The sequence below is a fragment of the Saccoglossus kowalevskii genome, chromosome 2 (genome assembly GCF_978046115.1).
Source record: "Saccoglossus kowalevskii chromosome 2, keSacKowa6.1, whole genome shotgun sequence".
In the NCBI taxonomy this organism is placed as follows: Eukaryota; Metazoa; Hemichordata; class Enteropneusta; family Harrimaniidae; genus Saccoglossus; species Saccoglossus kowalevskii.
Window position 1 is genome coordinate 34719598 of NC_140642.1, and position 16981 is coordinate 34736578.

At 38.7% G+C, this 16981-nt stretch overlaps 1 long non-coding RNA gene across 1 annotated transcript; it reads right to left on the reverse strand.

The window, feature by feature from the left end:
* Positions 1-15553: 15553 nt before the first annotated feature.
* Positions 15554-16631, reverse strand: LOC146748948 (uncharacterized). Its single transcript, XR_014931447.1, has 2 exons — positions 16577-16631; positions 15554-15739 (listed from the first exon to the last, which is right to left on the reverse strand). It is a non-coding gene; the product is annotated as an uncharacterized LOC146748948 (long non-coding RNA).
* Positions 16632-16981: the final 350 nt, after the last annotated feature.

A 16981-nucleotide genomic window follows, 5' to 3' on the forward strand; every position in this document is an offset into this window, starting at 1 on the left:
TATTCCCTAATGTAATAGCCTATGAATGATATATTCGTTGGCCTGAAGCTTACTGAAAACCAAATGTATATTGACAATAAATGTGGGTGTTTGAATGATTGCTTTATGTTCCTATTCTCATTATTGAGCCAATGTACAAAGTAATTGTGTTAGAAGAAATATTGCATTTGCAGGAGGCAATTGGTATATGTGAGGAGGCAATAATATGTTTTGCAAAAAATAGTATACAAGACAACTAGACGGTAAAGTTTCTGAAAACTGGATATTTGTAGGCGCTGTGACAAAACGTGTTATAAAAATATACATTTATTTTGTTTTTGGAAATATGGGCGAAATATTCGCCTCGGAAATGTACAATTACATATCAAGCAAGCGTTAAACCATACTAGCTAAGAAAGGTTTGTGATATTGCGGAATAATGTCATTAAAACAATAATAAGACACGCCTTACTTGATAGAAAGTAGGTATGAATCGCCAAAGCTTAACTTCGGTTGTGTATGTAACACACTTTATTTGTTACATTCTCAAAAATATTGTATTCTCACTATTGTTCTCGCGTTGCTACTTGAATTGTTCAAATTTATTTCATTTCATTAAAATGTTTTAACTCCATATGATCTGGTGCTAACATGCTTGTTGAGATATTCTGCGCGTATGTAGGGTGGGGAGATGTCTTTGACTATTGTTTTTGCCTGTTTGATTTATCGAGTTGTATATAATGTTTTATTGAGTTCGTATATCCAGTACAAACTAGACAAGTTATTTTAGACAAGTTTTGTTAAAATTATTTCTCACTAGTACAATTATTATATATGTATCATTATATTGTTAGAAACTTTAGCTGTGATAAAGCAATATATCTATTATGTGGGTTTAACTTTAGTTTCTAAAGGCTGCTTGTGAACATACTGTAGGGTAATTACCGTAGCTCAAAGTCATTCATCATGTGTGCATGCCTTGTCGATGTGTCTGCTAATGCATCTGGATGTACAGCGACTAGTCAATTGCTTGATCATTAACTTCTAACATCACTACCTGTCTCCTATTGCCATTTTTGCTCCGCTGTCGAATTTGTCGAGCGGGGCTTATCATATGAGTGATTGTCCGTCGTCTGTCTTTTTCGACTTCTTCTTGAAAACTTTGTATTCCCTTGATACTTCGTGTATGCTATCTTTAATTCTCTAATTCATATGAATACTTTTTGTCATTTTTCGTAAAAGTGATATTTTCGATCGCGACTTCTTGTTAAAAAGCGTCCGATTGGTTTTATCCCGGAGTCACTCTATATGCCGTTACTACCCCATGTGCGTTCCAAATTAGCGGGAAAGGGAGGTGTTTTTTACCTTCTAAAGCGGGCCCACGCGGGAGGCAAGTAGGTCCCCTTTGAAATGCTAATGTCTACATTAGCCCCCCCCCCCCCCAGGAATAAACTCACAGGGTTGCTGTGACCGCTGTAGACCCCCTCTTGCAACAACCACTCCCATACAGCGCCCTAGGCCCGAATTGGCGGACCCATAGCCCGGGAGTAGAATGTTCTCAATATATGTCTGCAATATGGGTGTTTTTTTCAATATGTCTACTATAGGGGGTACTAAATTTACATTGCGTCTGCAATAGGGGGTATGGTTTGCCAATGTGCTGCCAGCCCTAGGGGCCTATTATTTTTTGCATGAATGCACATGGTGTAAGGTTTTAATGTAGAGTCACCCCCGGGGCTTTGATGCTATACATACAGGTACCTCAGGGGGACCTCTCACATTTGTTCATTCTCCAATGATATCTTCAGTTTTTTAATTGAGATCTGCAACGCTAACGCTAACAGCGGATCTATCTCAGCCGAGAGAATGTTTGTTAGCATGATAGACGTTTTGCTGGAAAAAAATGTCGACGCATGTAATCAGAACAATAATGACAACAAATTATCAAACCTATAAATTTGTAGAAAACATTTGGCCTGTAATTTTTTGGAAAAACACTATTTTATGTGGACTATATTTGTGTTAGAGTCACTTGACATGAGTAATTCATGCTTACAGTAGGTAACTCATAACATTGTCTGTAAGCCATGTCCATAAGAGTGTTTTATCCTATAATACGCTTTTGTTGGTACAGAACAGTTTATAGTTAACCAAAGTACATTGTATTTATTAGCATGGGATAACACTTAATTAAATCAAAGTATTTCATAAATTAATGTCTTATTTGGTGTCAATATTTTGTTTTACCATGAGAATTCTCAACAACATACAAAATCAATGATATTTAGCCGTAGTTTACAATACATTTATATATACCAGTAACCAATTCCCTGATAACAAAGATAATCACTATATAAAACACTGTTTATTAATGATATTCTTTCAAAATGTATCAACTGGAAGCTATTAGATACTGAAGTAGACAATGCTGTCAAACAGTCTTCTATCTATAATTTCTGTACTTTCTGAAGTTGAAATGATCCTCGGCGTCTCACAAAAATATAAACTGTACTGACATGTGAACTAGAAGTTTTCTGTGATTTGGGACATATAGTCAAGTCATTCTAGCGAAAAGGGGGGGCAAACCCGTCACAAATTGCAACAGAAATAATTTCTTCACAGTGCTTTTCGGAAAGGTATCTAGATTGGCATACTAAAACTCTAGGAAAATCTATGCGTCTGAAATATACCTAATTTGCATATATTCAAAAATGACCGTTTTGCAAATTTTTACAACATGGAAATATAACTATTTGAACATATCTTCAATTTTAGATGGGGTATTTTAAAAATTCATGATGCTATGGTACTGTTTTGAGTCAGAGAATTTATGAGAGTGCCAAATGTGTTGATTGGGTAGATTAAAATTAGCATAAATCCAATATGGCCGCGATAATATAATTATTTAATGTAATTTTTCTTCCGGCTTCTCTTCTATGTGGCGTAGGTAATACGTTTAAGATGCTAGAATACAATTTTAAACAGAATCGTACAGTACAGAACAGCTAAATAAATGGTTTCCTGGGTAGAAGGATGCTTCATCTGCATAAATCCAACATGGCCGTCACATCTAAAAGAAAAACAAGAGGAATGAAACACCTTGGTGTAAATGTAACTTTTCAACTCTATAAACTATATTTTTGATTTAACAAACTGCATTAAATAATTCTGTCCAAAAGTTTATTCAGGTTCAGGTGCTGCCTCCTTGTCAGTCGTTACAGGAATGATGATCGGTTGTGGATCGCGTCCTGGGTTTTGCTTTCTGCCGAGAAACCCGATTCATGTCTTTATCTTGACTTTGCACCTCTGTTCCACTACTTTCCTTCTAGTTTTACACTTTGCAGCTCTGTCACACTACTTTCCTTCTAGTTTTACACTTTGCACCTCTGTCCCACTATTTTCCTTCTAGTTTTACACTTTGCACCTCTGTTCCACTACTTTCCTTTTAGTTTTACACTTTGCACTTATGTCCCACTACTTTCCATTCTAGTTTTACACTTTGCACCTCTGTTCCACTACTTTCCTTTTAGTTTTACACTCTGCATCTCTGTGCCACTACTTTCCTCCTAGTTTTCCACTTTGCACCTCTGTTCCACTACTTTCCCTCTAGTTATACACTTTGCACCTCTGTTCCACTACTTTCTTTCTAGTTTTACACTTTGCACCTCTGTTCCACTACATTCCTTCTAGTTTTACACTTTGCATCTCTGTTCCACTATTTTCCTTCTAGTTTTACACTTTGCACCTCTTTTCCACTACTTTACTTCTAGTTTTACACTTTGCATCTCTGTTCCACTATTTTCCTTCTAGTTTTACACTTTGCACCTCTGTTCCACTACTTTCCTTCTAGTTTTCCACTTTGCACCTCTCTCCCACTACTTTGCTTCTAGTTTTACACTTTGCACCTCTGTCCCACTACTTTACTTCTAGTTTTATACTTTGCATCTCTGTCCCACTACTTTACTTCTAGTTTTATACTTTGCATCTATGTTCCACTACTTTCCTTCTAGTTTTACACTTTGAACCTCTGTCCCACTACTTTACTTCTAGTTTTACACTTTTCACCTTTGTTCCACTACTTTCCTTCTAGTTTTACACTTTGCACCTCTGTTCCACTACTTTCCTTCTAGTTTTACACTTTGCACCTCTGTCCCATTACTTTCCTTTTAGTTTTACACTCTGCACTTCTGTTCCACTACTTTACTTCTAGTTTTACACTTTGCACCTCTGTTCCACTACTTTCCTTCTAGTTTTACACGTTGCACCTCTGTCCCATTACTTTCCTTTTAGTTTTACACTTTGCACTTCTGTTCCACTACTTTACTTCTAGTTTTACACTTTGCACCGCTGTTCCACTACTTTCCTTCTAGTTTTACACTTTGCACCTCTGTTCCACTACTTTCCTTTTAGTTTTACACTTTGCACCTCTGTCCCACTACTTTCCATTCTAGTTTTACACTTTGCACCTCTGTTCCACTACTTTCCTTTTAGTTTTACACTTTGCACTTCTGTTCCACTACTTTTCTTCTAGTTTTACACTTTGCACTTCTGTTCCACTACTTTCCTTCTAGTTTTACACTTTGCACTTCTGTTCCACTACTTTTCTTCTAGTTTTACACTTTGCATCTCTGTCCTACTACTTTCCTTCTAGTTTTACACTTTGCACCTCTGTCCCACTCTTTCCTTTTAGTTTTACACTTTGCACCTCTGTTCCACTACTTTCCTTCTAGTTTTACACTTTGCACCTCTGTTCCACTACTTTCCTTCTAGTTTTAAACTTTGCACCTCTGTTCCACTACTTTCCTTCTAGTTTTACACTTTGCACCTCTGTCCCATTACTTTCCTTTTAGTTTTACACTCTGCACTTCTGTTCCACTACTTTACTTCTAGTTTTACACTTTGCACCTCTGTTCCACTACTTTCCTTCTAGTTTTACACGTTGCACCTCTGTCCCATTACTTTCCTTTTAGTTTTACACTTTGCACTTCTGTTCCACTACTTTACTTCTAGTTTTACACTTTGCACCGCTGTTCCACTACTTTCCTTCTAGTTTTACACTTTGCACCTCTGTTCCACTACTTTCCTTTTAGTTTTACACTTTGCACCTCTGTCCCACTACTTTCCATTCTAGTTTTACACTTTGCACCTCTGTTCCACTACTTTCCTTTTAGTTTTACACTTTGCACTTCTGTTCCACTACTTTTCTTCTAGTTTTACACTTTGCACTTCTGTTCCACTACTTTCCTTCTAGTTTTACACTTTGCACTTCTGTTCCACTACTTTTCTTCTAGTTTTACACTTTGCATCTCTGTCCTACTACTTTCCTTCTAGTTTTACACTTTGCACCTCTGTCCCACTCTTTCCTTTTAGTTTTACACTTTGCACCTCTGTTCCACTACTTTCCTTCTAGTTTTACACTTTGCACCTCTGTTCCACTACTTTCCTTCTAGTTTTAAACTTTGCACATCTGTCCCACTACTACCTTCTAGTTTTACTCTTTGCACCTCTGTTCCACTACTTTCCTTCTAGTTTTATACTTTGCACTTCTGTCCCACTACTTTCCTTCTACTTGTACACTTTGCACCTCTGTCCCACTACTTTCCTTCTAGTTTTACACTTTGCACCTCTGTCCCACTACTTTCCTTCTAGTTTTACACTTTGCACCTCTGTTCCACTACTTTCCTTCTAGTTTTACACTTTGCACCTCTGTTCCACTACTTTCCTTCTAGTTTTACACTTTGCACCTCTGTTCCACTACTTTCCTTCTAGTTCTGCACTTTGCACCTCTGTTCCACTACTTTCCTTTTAGTTTTACACTTTGCACCTCTGTCCCACTACTTTCCTTCTAGTTTTACACTTTGCACCTCTGTCCCACTACTTTCCTTCTAGTTTTACATTTTGCACCTCTGTCCCACTACTTTCCTTCTAGTTTTACACTTTGCACCTCTGTCCCACTACTTTCCTTCTAGTTTTACACTTTGCACCTCTTTTCCACTACTTTCCTTCTAGTTTTACATTTTGCACCTCTGTCCCACTACTTTCCTTCTCGTTTTACACTTTGCACCTCTTTTCCACTACTTTCCTTCTAGTTTTACACTTTGCACCTCTGTTCCACTACTTTCTTTCTAGTTTTAAACTTTGCACCTCTGTCCCACTACTTTACTTCTAGTTTTACACTTTGCACCTCTGTCCCACTACTTTACTTCTAGTTTTACACTTTGCACTTCTGTTCCACTACTTTCCTTCTAGTTTTACACTTTGCACCTCTGTCCCACTACTTTCCTTTTAGTTTTACACTTTGCACCTCTGTTCCACTACTTTCCTTCTAGTTTTACACTTTGCATCTCTGTTCCACTACTTTCCTTCTAGTTTTACACTTTGCACCTCTGTTCCACTACTTTCCTTCTAGTTTTACACTTTGCACCTCTGTTCCACTGCTTTCCTTCTAGTTTTACACTTTGCACCTCTGTCCCACTACTTTACTTCTAGTTTTACACTTTGCACCTCTGTTCCACTACTTTCCTTCTAGTTTTACACTTTGCACCTCTGTCCCACTACTTTCCTTTTAGTTTTACACTTTGCACCTCTGTTCCACTACTTTCCTTCTAGTTTTACACTTTGCATCTCTGTTCCACTACTTTCCTTCTAGTTTACACTTTGCACCTCTGTTCCACTACTTTCCTTCTAGTTTTACACTTTGCACCTCTGTTCCACTGCTTTCCTTCTAGTTTTACACTTTGCACCTCTGTTCCACTACTTTCTTTCTAGTTTTACAATCTGCATCTCTGCTCCACTACTTTCCTTCTAGTTTTACACTTTGCACCTCTGTGCCACTACTTTCCTTCTAGTTTTATATTTTGCACCTCTGTCCCACTACTTTCCTTCTAGTTTTACACTTTGCATCTCTGTTCCACTACTTTTATTCTAGCTTTACACTTTGCACCTGTCCCACTACTTTACTTCTAGTTTTACACTTTGCACTTCTGTTCCACTACTTTCCTTCTAGTTTTACACTTTGCACCTCTGTCCCACTACTTTCCTTTTAGTTTTACACTTTGCACCTCTGTTCCACTACTTTCCTTCTAGTTTTACACTTTGCACCTCTGTTCCACTACTTTCCTTCTAGTTTTACACTTTGCACCTCTGTTCCACTGCTTTCCTTCTAGTTTTACACTTTGCACCTCTGTCCCACTACTTTACTTCTAGTTTTACACTTTGCACCTCTGTTCCACTACTTTCCTTCTAGTTTTACACTTTGCACCTCTGTCCCACTACTTTCCTTTTAGTTTTACACTTTGCACCTCTTTTACACTACTTTCCTTCTAGTTTTACACTTTGCATCTCTGTTCCACTACTTTCCTTCTAGTTTACACTTTGCACCTCTGTTCCACTACTTTCCTTCTAGTTTACACTTTGCACCTCTGTTCCACTGCTTTCCTTCTAGTTTTACACTTTGCACCTCTGTTCCACTACTTTCTTTCTAGTTTTACAATCTGCATCTCTGCTCCACTACTTTCCTTCTAGTTTTACACTTTGCACCTCTGTGCCACTACTTTCCTTCTAGTTTTATATTTTGCACCTCTGTCCCACTACTTTCCTTCTAGTTTTACACTTTGCATCTCTGTTCCACTACTTTTATTCGAGCTTTACACTTTGCACCTGTCCCACTACTTTCCTTCTAGTTTTACACTTTGCACCTCTTTTCCACTACTTTCCTTCTAGTTTTACATTTTGCATCTCTGTTCCACTACTTTTCTTCTAGCTTTACACTTTGCACCTCTGTCCCACTACTTTCCTTCTAGTTTTACACTTTGCACCTCTGTCCCACTACTTTTCTTCTAGTTTTACACTTTGCACCTCTGTCCCACTACTTTCCTTCTAGTTTTACACTTTGCACCTCTGTCCCACTACTTTCCTTCTAGTTTTACACTTTGCACCTCTGTCCCACTACTTTCCTTCTAGTTTTACACTTTGCACCTCTGTCCCACTACTTTCCTTCTAGTTTTACATTTTGCACCTCTGTCCCACTACTTTCCTTCTAGTTTTACACTTTGCACCTGTCCCACTACTTTTCTTCTAGTTTTACACTTTGCACCTCTTTTCCACTACTTTCCTTCTAGTTTTACATTTTGCACCTCTGTCCCACTACTTTCTTTCTCGTTTTACACTTTGCACCTCTTTTCCACTACTTTCCTTCTAGTTTTACACTTTGCACCTCTGTTCCACTACTTTCTTTCTAGTTTTAAACTTTGCACCTCTGTCCGACTACTTTACTTCTAGTTTTACACTTTGCACCTCTGTCCCACTACTTTACTTCTAGTTTTACACTTTGCACCTCTGTTCCACTACTTTCCTTCTAGTTTTACACTTTGCACCTCTGTCCCACTACTTTCCTTTTAATTTTACACTTTGCACCTCTGTCCCACTACTTTTCTTCTAGTTTTACACTTTGCACTTCTGTTCCACTACTTTCCTTCTAGTTTTACACTTTGCACTTCTGTTCCACTACTTTTCTTCTAGTTTTACACTTTGCATCTCTGTCCTACTACTTTCCTTCTAGTTTTACACTTTGCACCTCTGTCCCACTCTTTCCTTTTAGTTTTACACTTTGCACCTCTGTTCCACTACTTTCCTTCTAGTTTTACACTTTGCACCTCTGTTCCACTACTTTCCTTCTAGTTTTAAACTTTGCACCTCTGTCCCACTACTACCTTCTAGTTTTACTCTTTGCACCTCTGTTCCACTACTTTCCTTCTAGTTTTATACTTTGCACTTCTGTCCCACTACTTTCCTTCTACTTGTACACTTTGCACCTCTGTCCCACTACTTTCCTTCTAGTTTTACACTTTGCACCTCTGTCCCACTACTTTCCTTCTAGTTTTACACTTTGCACCTCTGTTCCACTACTTTCCTTCTAGTTTTACACTTTGCACCTCTGTTCCACTACTTTCCTTCTAGTTCTGCACTTTGCACCTCTGTTCCACTACTTTCCTTTTAGTTTTACACTTTGCACCTCTGTCCCACTACTTTCCTTCTAGTTTTACACTTTGCACCTCTGTCCCACTACTTTCCTTCTAGTTTTACATTTTGCACCTCTGTCCCACTACTTTCCTTCTAGTTTTACACTTTGCACCTCTGTCCCACTACTTTCCTTCTAGTTTTACACTTTGCACCTCTTTTCCACTACTTTCCTTCTAGTTTTACATTTTGCACCTCTGTCCCACTACTTTCCTTCTCGTTTTACACTTTGCACCTCTTTTCCACTACTTTCCTTCTAGTTTTACACTTTGCACCTCTGTTCCACTACTTTCTTTCTAGTTTTAAACTTTGCACCTCTGTCCCACTACTTTACTTCTAGTTTTACACTTTGCACCTCTGTCCCACTACTTTACTTCTAGTTTTACACTTTGCACTTCTGTTCCACTACTTTCCTTCTAGTTTTACACTTTGCACCTCTGTCCCACTACTTTCCTTTTAGTTTTACACTTTGCACCTCTGTTCCACTACTTTCCTTCTAGTTTTACACTTTGCATCTCTGTTCCACTACTTTCCTTCTAGTTTTACACTTTGCACCTCTGTTCCACTACTTTCCTTCTAGTTTTACACTTTGCACCTCTGTTCCACTACTTTCCTTCTAGTTTTATACTTTGCACTTCTGTCCCACTACTTTCCTTCTACTTGTACACTTTGCACCTCTGTCCCACTACTTTCCTTCTAGTTTTACACTTTGCACCTCTGTCCCACTACTTTCCTTCTAGTTTTACACTTTGCACCTCTGTTCCACTACTTTCCTTCTAGTTTTACACTTTGCACCTCTGTGCCACTACTTTCCTTCTAGTTCTGCACTTTGCACCTCTGTTCCACTACTTTCCTTTTAGTTTTACACTTTGCACCTCTGTCCCACTACTTTCCTTCTAGTTTTACACTTTGCACCTCTGTCCCACTACTTTCCTTCTAGTTTTACATTTTGCACCTCTGTCCCACTACTTTCCTTCTAGTTTTACACTTTGCACCTCTGTCCCACTACTTTCCTTCTAGTTTTACACTTTGCACCTCTTTTCCACTACTTTCCTTCTAGTTTTACATTTTGCACCTCTGTCCCACTACTTTCCTTCTCGTTTTACACTTTGCACCTCTTTTCCACTACTTTCCTTCTAGTTTTACACTTTGCACCTCTGTTCCACTACTTTCTTTCTAGTTTTAAACTTTGCACCTCTGTCCCACTACTTTACTTCTAGTTTTACACTTTGCACCTCTGTCCCACTACTTTACTTCTAGTTTTACACTTTGCACTTCTGTTCCACTACTTTCCTTCTAGTTTTACACTTTGCACCTCTGTCCCACTACTTTCCTTTTAGTTTTACACTTTGCACCTCTGTTCCACTACTTTCCTTCTAGTTTTACACTTTGCATCTCTGTTCCACTACTTTCCTTCTAGTTTTACACTTTGCACCTCTGTTCCACTACTTTCCTTCTAGTTTTACACTTTGCACCTCTGTTCCACTGCTTTCCTTCTAGTTTTACACTTTGCACCTCTGTCCCACTACTTTACTTCTAGTTTTACACTTTGCACCTCTGTTCCACTACTTTCCTTCTAGTTTTACACTTTGCACCTCTGTCCCACTACTTTCCTTTTAGTTTTACACTTTGCACCTCTGTTCCACTACTTTCCTTCTAGTTTTACACTTTGCATCTCTGTTCCACTACTTTCCTTCTAGTTTACACTTTGCACCTCTGTTCCACTACTTTCCTTCTAGTTTTACACTTTGCACCTCTGTTCCACTGCTTTCCTTCTAGTTTTACACTTTGCACCTCTGTTCCACTACTTTCTTTCTAGTTTTACAATCTGCATCTCTGCTCCACTACTTTCCTTCTAGTTTTACACTTTGCACCTCTGTGCCACTACTTTCCTTCTAGTTTTATATTTTGCACCTCTGTCCCACTACTTTCCTTCTAGTTTTACACTTTGCACCTCTTTTCCACTACTTTCCTTCTAGTTTTACATTTTGCATCTCTGTTCCACTACTTTTCTTCTAGCTTTACACTTTGCACCTCTGTCCCACTACTTTCCTTCTAGTTTTACACTTTGCATCTCTGCTCCACTACTTTTCTTCTAGTTTTACACTTTGCACCTCTGTCCCACTACTTTCCTTCTAGTTTTACACTTTGCACCTCTGTCCCACTACTTTCCTTCTAGTTTTACACTTTGCACCTCTTTTCCACTACTTTCCTTCTAGTTTTACATTTTGCATCTCTGTTCCACTACTTTTCTTCTAGCTTTACACTTTGCACCTCTGTCCCACTACTTTCCTTCTAGTTTTACACTTTGCACCTCTGTCCCACTACTTTTCTTCTAGTTTTACACTTTGAACCTCTGTCCCACTACTTTCCTTCTAGTTTTACACTTTGCACCTCTTTTCCACTACTTTCCTTCTAGTTTTACACTTTGCACCTCTGTCCCACTACTTTCCTTCTAGTTTTACATTTTGCACCTCTGTCCCACTACTTTCCTTCTAGTTTTACACTTTGCACCTGTCCCACTACTTTTCTTCTAGTTTTACACTTTGCACCTCTTTTCCACTACTTTCCTTCTAGTTTTACATTTTGCACCTCTGTCCCACTACTTTCTTTCTCGTTTTACACTTTGCACCTCTTTTCCACTACTTTCCTTCTAGTTTTACACTTTGCACCTATGTTCCACTACTTTCTTTCTAGTTTTAAACTTTGCACCTCTGTCCGACTACTTTACTTCTAGTTTTACACTTTGCACCTCTGTCCCACTACTTTACTTCTAGTTTTACACTTTGCACCTCTGTTCCACTACTTTCCTTCTAGTTTTACACTTTGCACCACTGTCCCACTACTTTCCTTTTAGTTTTACACTTTGCACCTCTGTTCCACTACTTTCCTTCTAGTTTTACACTTTGCATCTCTGTTCCACTACTTTCCTTCTAGTTTTACACTTTGCACCTCTGTTCCACTACTTTCCTTCTAGTTTTACACTTTGCACCTCTGTTCCACTGCTTTCCTTCTAGTTTTACACTTTGCACCTCTGTCCCACTACTTTACTTCTAGTTTTACACTTTGCACCTCTGTTCCACTACTTTCCTTCTAGTTTTACACTTTGCACCTCTGTCCCACTACTTTCCTTCTAGTTTTACACTTTGCACCTCTGTTCCACTACTTTCTTTCTAGTTTTAAACTTTGCACCTCTGTCCCACTACTTTACTTCTAGTTTTACACTTTGCACCTCTGTCCCACTACTTTACTTTTAGTTTTACACTTTGCACCTCTGTTCCACTACTTTCCTTCTAGTTTACACTTTGCACCTCTGTTCCACTACTTTCCTTTTAGTTTTACACTTTGCACCTCTGTTCCACTACTTTTCTTCTAGTTTTACACTTTGCACCTCTGTGCCACTACTTTCCTTCTAGTTTTACATTTTGCACCTCTGTCCAACTACTTTCCTTCTAGTTTTACACTTTGCACCTCTGTTCCACTACTTTCCTTCTAGTTTACACTTTGCACCTCTGTTCCACTACTTTCCTTTTAGTTTTACACTTTGCACCTCTGTTCCACTACTTTTCTTCTAGTTTTACACTTTGCACCTCTGTGCCACTACTTTCCTTCTAGTTTTACATTTTGCACCTCTGTCCCACTACTTTCCTTCTAGTTTTACACTTTGCACCTCTGTCCCACTACTTTCCTTCTAGTTTTACACTTTGCACCTCTTTTCCACTACTTTCCTTCTAGTTTTACATTTTGCATCTCTGTTCCACTACTTTTCTTCTAGCTTTACACTTTGCACCTCTGTCCCACTACTTTACTTCTAGTTTTACACTTTGCACCTCTGTCCCACTACTTTTCTTCTAGTTTTACACTTTGCACCTCTGTCCCACTACTTTCCTTCTAGTTTTACACTTTGCACCTCTTTTCCACTACTTTCCTTCTAGTTTTACACTTTGCACCTCTGTCCCACTACTTTCCTTCTAGTTTTACATTTTGCACCTCTGTCCCACTACTTTCCTTCTAGTTTTACACTTTGCACCTGTCCCACTACTTTTCTTCTAGTTTTACACTTTGCACCTCTTTTCCACTACTTTCCTTCTAGTTTTACATTTTGCACCTCTGTCCCACTACTTTCTTTCTCGTTTTACACTTTGCACCTCTTTTCCACTACTTTCCTTCTAGTTTTACACTTTGCACCTATGTTCCACTACTTTCTTTCTAGTTTTAAACTTTGCACCTCTGTCCGACTACTTTACTTCTAGTTTTACACTTTGCACCTCTGTCCCACTACTTTACTTCTAGTTTTACACTTTGCACCTCTGTTCCACTACTTTCCTTCTAGTTTTACACTTTGCACCACTGTCCCACTACTTTCCTTTTAGTTTTACACTTTGCACCTCTGTTCCACTACTTTCCTTCTAGTTTTACACTTTGCATCTCTGTTCCACTACTTTCCTTCTAGTTTTACACTTTGCACCTCTGTTCCACTACTTTCCTTCTAGTTTTACACTTTGCACCTCTGTTCCACTGCTTTCCTTCTAGTTTTACACTTTGCACCTCTGTCCCACTACTTTACTTCTAGTTTTACACTTTGCACCTCTGTTCCACTACTTTCCTTCTAGTTTTACACTTTGCACCTCTGTCCCACTACTTTCCTTCTAGTTTTACACTTTGCACCTCTGTTCCACTACTTTCTTTCTAGTTTTAAACTTTGCACCTCTGTCCCACTACTTTACTTCTAGTTTTACACTTTGCACCTCTGTCCCACTACTTTACTTTTAGTTTTACACTTTGCACCTCTGTTCCACTACTTTCCTTCTAGTTTACACTTTGCACCTCTGTTCCACTACTTTCCTTTTAGTTTTACACTTTGCACCTCTGTTCCACTACTTTTCTTCTAGTTTTACACTTTGCACCTCTGTGCCACTACTTTCCTTCTAGTTTTACATTTTGCACCTCTGTCCAACTACTTTCCTTCTAGTTTTACACTTTGCACCTCTGTTCCACTACTTTCCTTCTAGTTTACACTTTGCACCTCTGTTCCACTACTTTCCTTTTAGTTTTACACTTTGCACCTCTGTTCCACTACTTTTCTTCTAGTTTTACACTTTGCACCTCTGTGCCACTACTTTCCTTCTAGTTTTACATTTTGCACCTCTGTCCCACTACTTTCCTTCTAGTTTTACACTTTGCACCTCTGTCCCACTACTTTCCTTTTAGTTTTACACTTTGAACCTCTGTCCCACTACTTTCCTTCTAGTTTTACACTTTGCACCTCTGTCCCACTACTTTCCTTTTAGTTTTACACTTTGAACCTCTGTCCCACTACTTTACTTCTAGTTTTACACTTTGCACCTCTGTCCCACTACTTTCCTTCTAGTTTTACACTTTGTACTTCTGTTCCACTACTTTCCTTCTAGTTTTACACTTTGCACCTCTGTCCCACTATTTTCCTTCTAGTTTTACACTTTGCACCTCTGTTCCACTACTTTACTTCTAGTTTTACACTTTGCACCTCTGTCCCACTACTTTCCTTCTAGTTTAACACTTTGCACCTCTGTTCCACTACTTTCCTTCTAGTTTTACACTTTGCATCTCTGTTCCACTACTTTTCTTCTAGCTTTACACTTTGCACCTGTCCCACTACTTTCCTTCTAGTTTTACACTTTGCACCTCTTTTCCACTACTTTCCTTCTAGTTTTACACTTTGCACCTCTGTCCCACTACTTTCCTTCTAGTTTAACACTTTGCACCTCTGTTCCACTACTTTCCTTCTAGTTTTACACTTTGCATCTCTGTTCCACTACTTTCCTTCTAGTTTTACATTTTGCATCTCTGTTCCACTACTTTTCTTCTAGCTTTACACTTTGCACCTCTGTCCCACTACTTTCCTTCTAGTTTTACACTTTGCACCTATGTTCCACTACTTTCCTTCTAGTTTTACACTTTGCACCTCTGTTCCACTGCTTTCCTTCTAGTTTTACACTTTGCACCTCTGTCCCACTACTTTACTTCTAGTTTTACACTTTGCACCTCTGTTCCACTACTTTCCTTCTAGTTTTACACTTTGCACCTCTGTCCCACTACTTTCCTTCTAGTTTTACACTTTGCACCTCTGTTCCACTACTTTCTTTCTAGTTTTACACTCTGCATCTCTGTTCCACTACTTTCCTTTTAGTTTTAAACTTTGCACCTCTGTCCTACTACTTTACTTTTAGTTTTACACTTTGCACCTCTGTTCCACTACTTTCCTTCTAGTTTACCCTTTGCACCTCTGTTCCACTACTTTCCTTTTAGTTTTACACTTTGCACCTCTGTTCCACTACTTTTCTTCTAGTTTTACACTTTGCACCTCTGTGCCACTACTTTCCTTCTAGTTTTACATTTTGCACCTCTGTCCAACTACTTTCCTTCTAGTTTTACACTTTGCACCTCTGTTCCACGACTTTCCTTCTAGTTTACACTTTGCACCTCTGTTCCACTACTTTCCTTTTAGTTTTACACTTTGCACCTCTGTTCCACTACTTTTCTTCTAGTTTTACACTTTGCACCTCTGTGCCACTACTTTCCTTCTAGTTTTACATTTTGCACCTCTGTCCCACTACTTTCCTTCTAGTTTTACACTTTGCACCTCTGTCCCACTACTTTCCTTTTAGTTTTACACTTTGAACCTCTGTCCCACTACTTTCCTTCTAGTTTTACACTTTGCACCTCTGTCCCACTACTTTCCTTTTAGTTTTACACTTTGAACCTCTGTCCCACTACTTTACTTCTAGTTTACACTTTGCACCTCTGTCCCACTACTTTCCTTCTAGTTTTACACTTTGCACCTCTGTCCCACTACTTTCCTTCTAGTTTTACATTTTGCACCTCTGTCCCACTACTTTCCTTCTAGTTTTACACTTTGCACCTGTCCCACTACTTTTCTTCTAGTTTTACACTTTGCACCTCTTTTCCACTACTTTCCTTCTAGTTTTACATTTTGCACCTCTGTCCCACTACTTTCTTTCTCGTTTTACACTTTGCACCTCTTTTCCACTACTTTCCTTCTAGTTTTACACTTTGCACCTATGTTCCACTACTTTCTTTCTAGTTTTAAACTTTGCACCTCTGTCCGACTACTTTACTTCTAGTTTTACACTTTGCACCTCTGTCCCACTACTTTACTTCTAGTTTTACACTTTGCACCTCTGTTCCACTACTTTCCTTCTAGTTTTACACTTTGCACCACTGTCCCACTACTTTCCTTTTAGTTTTACACTTTGCACCTCTGTTCCACTACTTTCCTTCTAGTTTTACACTTTGCATCTCTGTTCCACTACTTTCCTTCTAGTTTTACACTTTGCACCTCTGTTCCACTACTTTCCTTCTAGTTTTACACTTTGCACCTCTGTTCCACTGCTTTCCTTCTAGTTTTACACTTTGCACCTCTGTCCCACTACTTTACTTCTAGTTTTACACTTTGCACCTCTGTTCCACTACTTTCCTTCTAGTTTTACACTTTGCACCTCTGTCCCACTACTTTCCTTCTAGTTTTACACTTTGCACCTCTGTTCCACTACTTTCTTTCTAGTTTTAAACTTTGCACCTCTGTCCCACTACTTTACTTCTAGTTTTACACTTTGCACCTCTGTCCCACTACTTTACTTTTAGTTTTACACTTTGCACCTCTGTTCCACTACTTTCCTTCTAGTTTACACTTTGCACCTCTGTTCCACTACTTTCCTTTTAGTTTTACACTTTGCACCTCTGTTCCACTACTTTTCTTCTAGTTTTACACTTTGCACCTCTGTGCCACTACTTTCCTTCTAGTTTTACATTTTGCACCTCTGTCCAACTACTTTCCTTCTAGTTTTACACTTTGCACCTCTGTTCCACTACTTTCCTTCTAGTTTACACTTTGCACCTCTGTTCCACTACTTTCCTTTTAGTTTTACACTTTGCACCTCTGTTCCACTACTTTTCTTCTAGTTTTACACTTTGCACCTCTGTG